The following is an 8,249-nucleotide window of genomic DNA, read 5'->3' as shown; positions in this document are numbered from 1 at the left end:
CAGCAAGATTTTCCTAGTATGTGATATTAATGATATTATTGAATAATTTCCTCATTCTTCTGGGTCTCCTTTCTTTGGATTGTATACAAATATTGATGCCTTCTAGTTGCTTGGCCAGGTAACTATCTTCCAAATTTTTTGGCATAGACAAGTTAACACTTTCAGCATTGCATCAATTTGTTCAAATATCCCAGTAGATGTTTTATCAATTCCTAGAGATTAGTTGTTCACCTAGAGATTAGTGTCATTGGTTCTTGATCATATTCAATCTACTGAAATGTCTGGCATCAAGTCATTATTTTTGGTACAGTGACATTATATATTCCTTCAACCTTCTTTTGAATCTACTTGCATTGTTCAACTCTTTTCCCACAGAATCCTTCAGTATTACAAACTGAAACTTGAATTTCTTTTCTTCAACTCTTTCAGTTTGAGAAATGCTGAACATGTTCTTCCCTTTTGGTTTTCTAACTCCAGATCTTCATAATAATACTTTGCTTTGTATTCTTGAGCCACCTGTTGAAATCTCCTGTCTAGCTCTGTTACGGCATCATGTTTTTCCATTCACTTTACTACTCTTATGTTCAAGAATAATTTTCAGAGTCTTTCTGACATCCATTTTGTTCTTTTCTTTCTTTTCTGTCTTTGTAATGATCTTTTGCTTTCTTCATGTATAATTTCCTTCATATCATCCCATAACTTGTCTGGTCCTTGGTCATTTGTGTTCAATGTGACAAATCTATTTTTGTGATGGTCTCTAAATTCAGGTGAGATGTACTTAGATTTGTTCTTTGGTCCATTGTGGACTTGTTTTAATTTTCTTCAGATTTAGCTTGCATATAAGCAATTATGGTCTATTCCACTGTCTACCCCTTGCCTTATTCTGACTTATGATATTGAGCTTCTCCATCATCTCTTTCCACAGATGGAGTCAATTTGATTCCAATTTATTTTATCTGGTGAAGTCCACGTGTGTAGTCACCATTTATGTTCTTAAAAATGGGTATTTGCAATGAATAAGTTGTTGGTCTTTGAAAATTCTATCATGTGATATCTGATATTATGTGTCATTTCTATCACCAAGGACATATTTCTAACTACTGATGCTTCTTTGGTTCCAACTTACACATTCAAACATCATTAGCTATCAATGCATCTTGATTGCATACTTGAACAATTTCAGATTACATAAATTGGCATAAACCATCAATTTATTAATCTTTGGCATTAATGGTTTGTGTGTAAATTTGAGTAATAGTTGTATTAACTGGTCTTTTTTTATTTTTTATGTTCAGTGTGTATTAAGTCATTTGTTTATTTCTCAAGATGTGCACACTCAAGTATTCAGTTGCCAAGACAACTCATGACTCCTAGGCATGTGCAGGGCCTTTGATGGCTTGGATTACAGGCAACCTCATAGCTAGCTCACCACACACACAAGATAAAACAGGAAGCCTAAATCCCCAAGCCGCTCCAAGAAAAAATGGGCGGGAGGCCGTGATGCAGCATCCCTCAGGAGGAAAAAATGAATGCGCAAGAAGAGAAGAACACAGAGAGATGCAAGGCAAGCTCGCATCAAACTTCATCAACTGCAGTTTCCACGTGGAGAGTCAGGGGATTGAGTTCAATAGGTCCTTTCAGGAAGCTCTCTGGATCGTTGATTTTAGATAAAAGGCCAGCCGCATCCAGGAACTCTGAGAAGGTCTCCACTGGCTTGAACTCCTCCTGGAAGGTTTCCAGAGCTCTGTTGGCAGCTTCAGAGATGCGCATGTCATTGTGGCGGATGTATTCAGCAGGACCAGGCTCCCTCTGTGTTACTGGTAGGCACCTTCTTAAACATGTAAATGAGATCGACTAAGGCCCAGAACAAAAGGGAAGAAAGAGAAGCACAGTAGTCCTTCTCTGCCTTACCTGTCAACCTGTTGGCTCCCACTGGAGCCACTGCCCGAGACTGAGAGGTCACCAGCAGCCTCTGCAGGATTTCCACACGTGTGGCTTTCCACTTCTCAGGGGGCAGGATGTGGAGGGCCAGGACTGAGAAAGAGTGGGGCCAATCCACTTCAAAGGCACTCTCCACCCACTTCTCCTTGGGCTGCTCCAGAAAGCTTTGGAGGTTCTTCTCCTCTCGGGAAGTTGCTCAAGTTGTGTTCAGGACGTAAGGCTCAGTGTGAATGATGTACGGGATCAGGTGGATATTGCTCTTCCGGCCAATCCCGCCAGTGTCTGCTCTGAAGAACTGCTCCATGGCAGTTTGATGTCATGAATGTTGAGCTAGTACGTGGGTTCTCGTTGGGTCGTACATTCCTGGAGCTAAGTGTTCCGTCTTGCCAAACAAGTGGCGAAAGCTGATTCAGGGACGTGGAGCCCCCAGACTGAAAGGAAACCATTGCACTTAGTGTTGGCACTTTCCCACTCTTCCCGGCCGTGTGCCAACCTGATGGCAGCCAGGTGACGATCATAGCGCACAATGTTGAAGTGAGAAACGGTCCTGTAGCCCTGGTGTTTCAGGGTTTATTCTCTAGCTCCTTCAAGGCAACCCGCTTAGTGAAGGTATAGATGCCCAGGACCTTGGTGGGCTGGAACTTGTAGCCCTCCCTGAAGATGCAGCACATGAGGCCCTGCTCTTCGATCAGCACTTCCATCTGTTTCAACAGCGCCGTCTTGGTCACCACCTGGCCCTTCTCGGTTGTCTCCTCAACAGTGTGGACAAGAACACAGGGACGAGGAGAGAAGAGGTATCTTCACCGTCATGTCCAGGGTGCTCAGAGCCTTCTGCCTCGTTGCCATGGCCATGCGCTTCTCTTCGGCCCGGGTCTCCCTGTGGGCTGCGTCTATCTTCTTTTTCACATCAGGGTGTTCCCGTAGTGCCTTGAGCAGGTTCTCTGCCAGGGTCCCGATGCTCTCATCGCTGGACACCTGCTTTAGTTTGTGCAGGTTTATGATGGAGCCCATTCCAATCAGAACCTGGGTGGCAGGGTGCTGGATGGCCAGCCTCCCGAAGAAGCCGCAAAATAAATGGCAGGGCTGGCAGCGACAGAAACTTTCCAGATGCCAGCATCGGAATTTTTGGCCCTGGGGATGTGCTTTTTCATATAGTCAAGTGCATTCTGGCTCTAACAGGTCTTTCTTGTAGGTATGTGGATATTATTCTATTACTGACAGTGTTGTAATTCAGGATAGAACTTGATACATTCTTTTTGGCAATAAATGATAAACTGTGCTTCAGTTTATCATTTCCGGAATACTTTTCAGAAGTAAACCATCAAGTCTTCCTTCTTTGTCTGTCTTAGTTTGAAAGTTTCACTTAAACTTATCCACCATGGGTAACCCTGCTGGTATTGGAAACACCAGTGGTATAGCTTCCAGCATCACAAGAAAACACAAACTGATATCACGAAAACCTGACAGATAAGTGGCGGTTAGTATCCATACAGATATAAGTATCTAAAGTACATTCAACTAAACATACAGTCTTTAAAAAGTAGTCCAGTTACATTTTTTTTAATAAGTGTTTTATTGTGAATTATGTGATAGTTTACATGGGAGAACATTAGTTTTACATTCATTCTATCATACATCATTTCATTGCCATGGTTACCATCCCGTCCATGCATCATCACCCAACCGAAGGGTATACCCTGCAAACCTGCCCCCCCCCCCCCACACACACACACACACGTTCCTCAGCACATAGCCCCTTTTCCTTTCTGGATCTCAAGTCCCCAGCCACTCCATCACTTCACGTCATCTTCTCTGCCTCCATGTCAGGCATCACTGCTTCTCTGGGTAGGGTCCCTCTCTCCGCTCTTCCCCATTGATGGTCCCAGGGCCCTCTGCTCCTAGACTGTAAAGTTAATCACTCCCCTCCTTGCTATAAAATGTCCACCTTTACATTTCCAATCCTCACAATCAGTCCTGATAACAATTCTTCACTATTGCATCACAAGAGACCCATCTGTATTTCATTTCATGAGCCCTTCCTGGACAGGCTGGATACTATTCACTGGTGACTCTACCTTCCTCCACGCCCTTTGGATCTAGGTTCCCTCTGGAAAGCTTGTAAGCCAGTCACTTCTTATCTTTGTATCCCTCCCCCCATTTTGGGTAACCAATGTCCAAGTTGCCCATCCTTGTCCATTCTTTGTGTGGTGAGGGTGGGAATAATTCTTGCAGCAGGGATTTGTTTCCTCTTTTGTGCTACTGCATTTATGGGTGTAGGTCAGGTTTATCAAATTGTATCAGATGATGCCTTTTTCCTCTTCTTTCTTCTCCATTCTGTTCTGTTCATCCAATCATTGAAGCCAGGTCAAGTGGGTATCATCTGCAAGTGTGGGTGTTCTTGCATCTGTCCGCCCTCTTCTTATCAGCTGGCCACTTCACTCTCCACTCTAGTCCTCTGTGGTTGTGTCATTGACTCTGAGCCCATGAGTCCCCAGGTCCTGCCTCTCTGCTGGCCAACCAGGTCTCCACCCAGGTTCACAGTAGTCTGCTGGACGATGTAGGGGTTAGCTGGTCACTTCATTGATGTTCTTTGGTCACTTCCCCTTATGGGTGACGTGCATGGTCGCCAATCCGAGAGTGTGTTTCCATTGCGTCTTAGCCTTGGAAGAGGATTTACACCGAGAGGACCCAACCACCTGCCTTGATGTCTCCTGGGCAAGCAACTTGCTCATTCTTGTGGTAACAGTCAAACTGCCCTTATTGTTTTGTATTTTTCCTGTAGGTCTTTCTTTCAAGAAGTATCTTCTGGTTTTCTAGCTGCTCCTGGCTGGTCTGCTTGTCCTTTTAAGTGGAAGATTTCCCGTCTCTGAAGGTCTGGATGTGGTTCAGAATGCCACCTATACTCCCATGTAATGCAGAGGCTCCTCAAGAAACCTCCTTCACTGGACACATTGTAGCCCCATTTTAGGTATTCCAATCAGTTATAGGCAGAAGGCAGGCTTACAAGCTTTCTATGGTGATATTTCTGGCTATTCCTTTCTCTCCCACTCGTGTCTGTTTTTATAATATAATGCACGGGAAAACAAGGCTCAAAAGACAGCCAAGCATCTTAACATTATTCCTCCCTTTTCCCCATTCCAACCATGTCTCAGTCTCTGTATTCCAGAGCCTTGTTGTTCTAAAGCGGTGCCTACATCATTTTTTACCTCTGTCCCATTTAGCCCATTCATACCTGTCTAATTGTTCTCTCATCTGCTTTGTTCTTCAATTCCCCTCTTCCTACTTGTATATTGCCCCCCTCCCCAATACCCAAATTATCCTGTGTCTATTTCCTACCCTGTGCTCCACCTTCCCCTCCCACCCCTATCCCTACCCCTACATCCTAGCAACCAGCTAAGAATCCACTTTAGTGGATTAGTATGGGTTCTTTTTCTCAGTCTTTTACAGTAGTGGTCCTATGCAGTATTTTTCCTTTTGTGACTGACTAATTTCACTCAACATAATGTACTTAAGTTTCATCCATGTTAGGAAGTGGCATGCAGCTTCCTTGTTATTTTTTCAAGGTAGCATAATACTCCATTGTATGTATGTACTACAGTTTGTTTATCCATTCTTCAGTCGATGGGCACTTTGGCTGTCTCCATCTTTTTGTTATTGTAAATAGTGCAGCTATGAACATTGGTGTGCATATATCTTCCAGTGTTGTGACTCATTTTTCTTGTGGGTAAATACCAAGTAGAGGAATTGCTGGATCGAATGGTATTTCTATTTTCAACTTTCTGAGGAAGCGCCATATTGTTTTCCAGAAGTCCAGTTACATTTTATCTACCCCTTGACTATCTTCCCATTCATATGCAAATGGCCTTGACTTCTAGCTGGGTGGAACCCCAATCAATAATCTTGTTTAACTAGTGTAGCTTTTGCCTCAAGTCACTCCAGATATGGTTTTTCTCATTTCTCCCTACCCCACCCCCCATGTCCCTATTTGCTGCTCTGGCATAACATCTTTTCCTTTCAGTCATTATAGATAAAAACAACCAAAGTGACCAAGCAAGAATCCGAAGTTTCACTTTTCATATTCCTTCCTTTTTTCTCTTACAAAGTTCCCATGTTTCCCTAAGCCTAGAACAATGGCAGTCAGGAGCAAATCCCATCAACTATAACAAGGGAATGTGGCTTGAATATCACCTCCTCTAACTTCAAAAGAAGTGGAGAAATCAATATCAACAGTCCAACACAGATTCCATCTTCCAACCTTTTTTATCTAGTTCAATACCAACTGTCTCTTACCCAGCACTCTCTACTTTTCAGTTAAGTTTGATGATTTGCTGCAGTGGCCACACAGAACTCACAGACAATACTCATAATTAGGGGGTTACTAGGGAAGTAACAACAGGTTACAATACAGTATTCCAAATGACTCTGGATGCAGTTCTTCAACCAGGAAAGTATCTTCTCAGTCATACTCATAGGAGGCCTCTTTGGACCCTAAGCCTGGCCACTGCCCTACTCAGATGAACTCTTTAGTTCTGTCAATAAGAGCTTGGAGGCACTGTACCCCACCAGCAAGTCTCCTGCCAAAATCACTCAGCTTCCTGACTTCATTGGCCAGGAATTCCACCACGCTATTACCTGCTGGTCTCCTGTTTCGGCTGCCTCTGCTCAGTTTCTCAATCGTGGCTTCTTATCATGCCTCTCTGTCTTGTACATCTAGGAGGTTCCCAGTCTAGGGATGCATGGTCCAAAGGACACTATTCTACTCCCAGCTCTTCTTCTTGATGGTAGTCAGGTCCCCCTACATGCTATTGAATTCGATCTTTTAAACCTAGCAACGTGGTAAAACTGATCATTCCCCTTGTTAGAGTTCCTTACACCTAATGTTCATGGTCCCAATCCCCTAAGGTGTGTGCCATGTATGTCATTTACATTATTAGCAAGCTATTCAATCCTGTTGGTGGGCCACAAGCACCTCATTTTCATGGTTCCATCCAATCATTTGGTAGGAGTTACAAAGACTATGAGTAGAAGGGACATTTCAAGTAATTCACTGCACCACAACCACTCTGTGACCAGTTCAACTAATGTTCTAGCCCATGTCTGCTGCAGCGCTGTTGTCATGGCCTGAGAAACACTAGGTTTCTTCCCAATTAGAGAATTTTATTCATGAGAAGCCCAAGAACTGCTTTCCTCAGTTGCAATTGGCTAGTGCTCTGGGCTTGAATGAGGGAAGTTTCATCTTCACTATTTACTGAAAACAGACACTGAAGTTTGAGAAGCAAATGTAAAGTGCTCATTCCAAAAACCTCTTTATATACATGTTAAATCAGTTTGTGGGAAAGAGACCACAGAGATTGTTTAAACATTCATACTGATGACACAACTGTTTTAAAATATGCAGTTCCTTGCAGTTATATGTGGAATTAATTGCATATGGAGGAAGTCATCTTTTGAAACTGGATTAAAAGGAAATAGTTCATAACTCAGTGATATCAACATACACACCATGTTGCCTGGGTCTCAGCTTTGCTTTTCTTTTCTTATCTCAGCCACTGTCTGAAGACTTTGTTTTCTCACTCAGGGCGTCATGACTGAGCTATGTAGCTCTGTGGAGAGAAAGGAACATGGAGCCAAAATGGGAGAGATGCCACTTAAATTCAACAGGAGCTGTTGGGAGTTTCTATGTGAACTTGGATTCTGTTGTGCAGCTCACCTCTTTCCCACTGTGCTTAGTGGAGACTTCAAAGAGGTCTTTTGTCATAGCCCATCCTAGTGTGAAAGCTCCACTGACAACTGTTGAGCATCAGAGTAACAAACAAACCTCTACAGACAGACAGGTGGGAGTTGTGATTGAGGTGCATTGGCTAAGATTCGAGCTCGGCTCTCCCACGAGAACAATAAGAACTCTACTACTGAACCACCTACAGTATTCTTATCTGTCAAATGGGGCTTCCTTTGGGGTATTGTCAGGGATAAATGAATTGCCACACAGAGTATCAGGTACAGTGCCTGGCACATGAACACTGTTCTGTTGTGCTCAACCATGTTAATCATACAATGTTGACCATGTTTCTAAGTCATGGTCACACATGATTGTAAATAAGGGACACTTCGGCCAACATTAAGCTCTGAGAATTAAAAAAACAACAAAAGACATTAAGGTAATTTCCTGTTTTCCAAAAGGACGTGTTAACACCAATCTCCTCATATGCCCATTGACCATGGAACAGTCACTTGTATCCTTGGGCAGATACTAAATCACTGGAGATTAGAATACTAAAGGTTCAGAAAAATCATAGGCTTCACTGGTC

At 43.2% G+C, this 8,249-nt stretch overlaps 1 pseudogene; it reads right to left on the bottom strand.

Moving 5' to 3' along the window:
* Positions 1-1,610: 1,610 nt before the first annotated feature.
* Positions 1,611-7,699, bottom strand: LOC102816310 (annotated as a pseudogene).
* Positions 7,700-8,249: the final 550 nt, after the last annotated feature.

Source organism: Chrysochloris asiatica, unplaced genomic scaffold (assembly GCF_000296735.1).
Source record: "Chrysochloris asiatica unplaced genomic scaffold, ChrAsi1.0 scaffold00033, whole genome shotgun sequence".
NCBI lineage: Eukaryota > Metazoa > Chordata > Mammalia > Afrosoricida > Chrysochloridae > Chrysochloris > Chrysochloris asiatica.
This window is presented reverse-complemented; position numbering and strand designations above follow the sequence as displayed.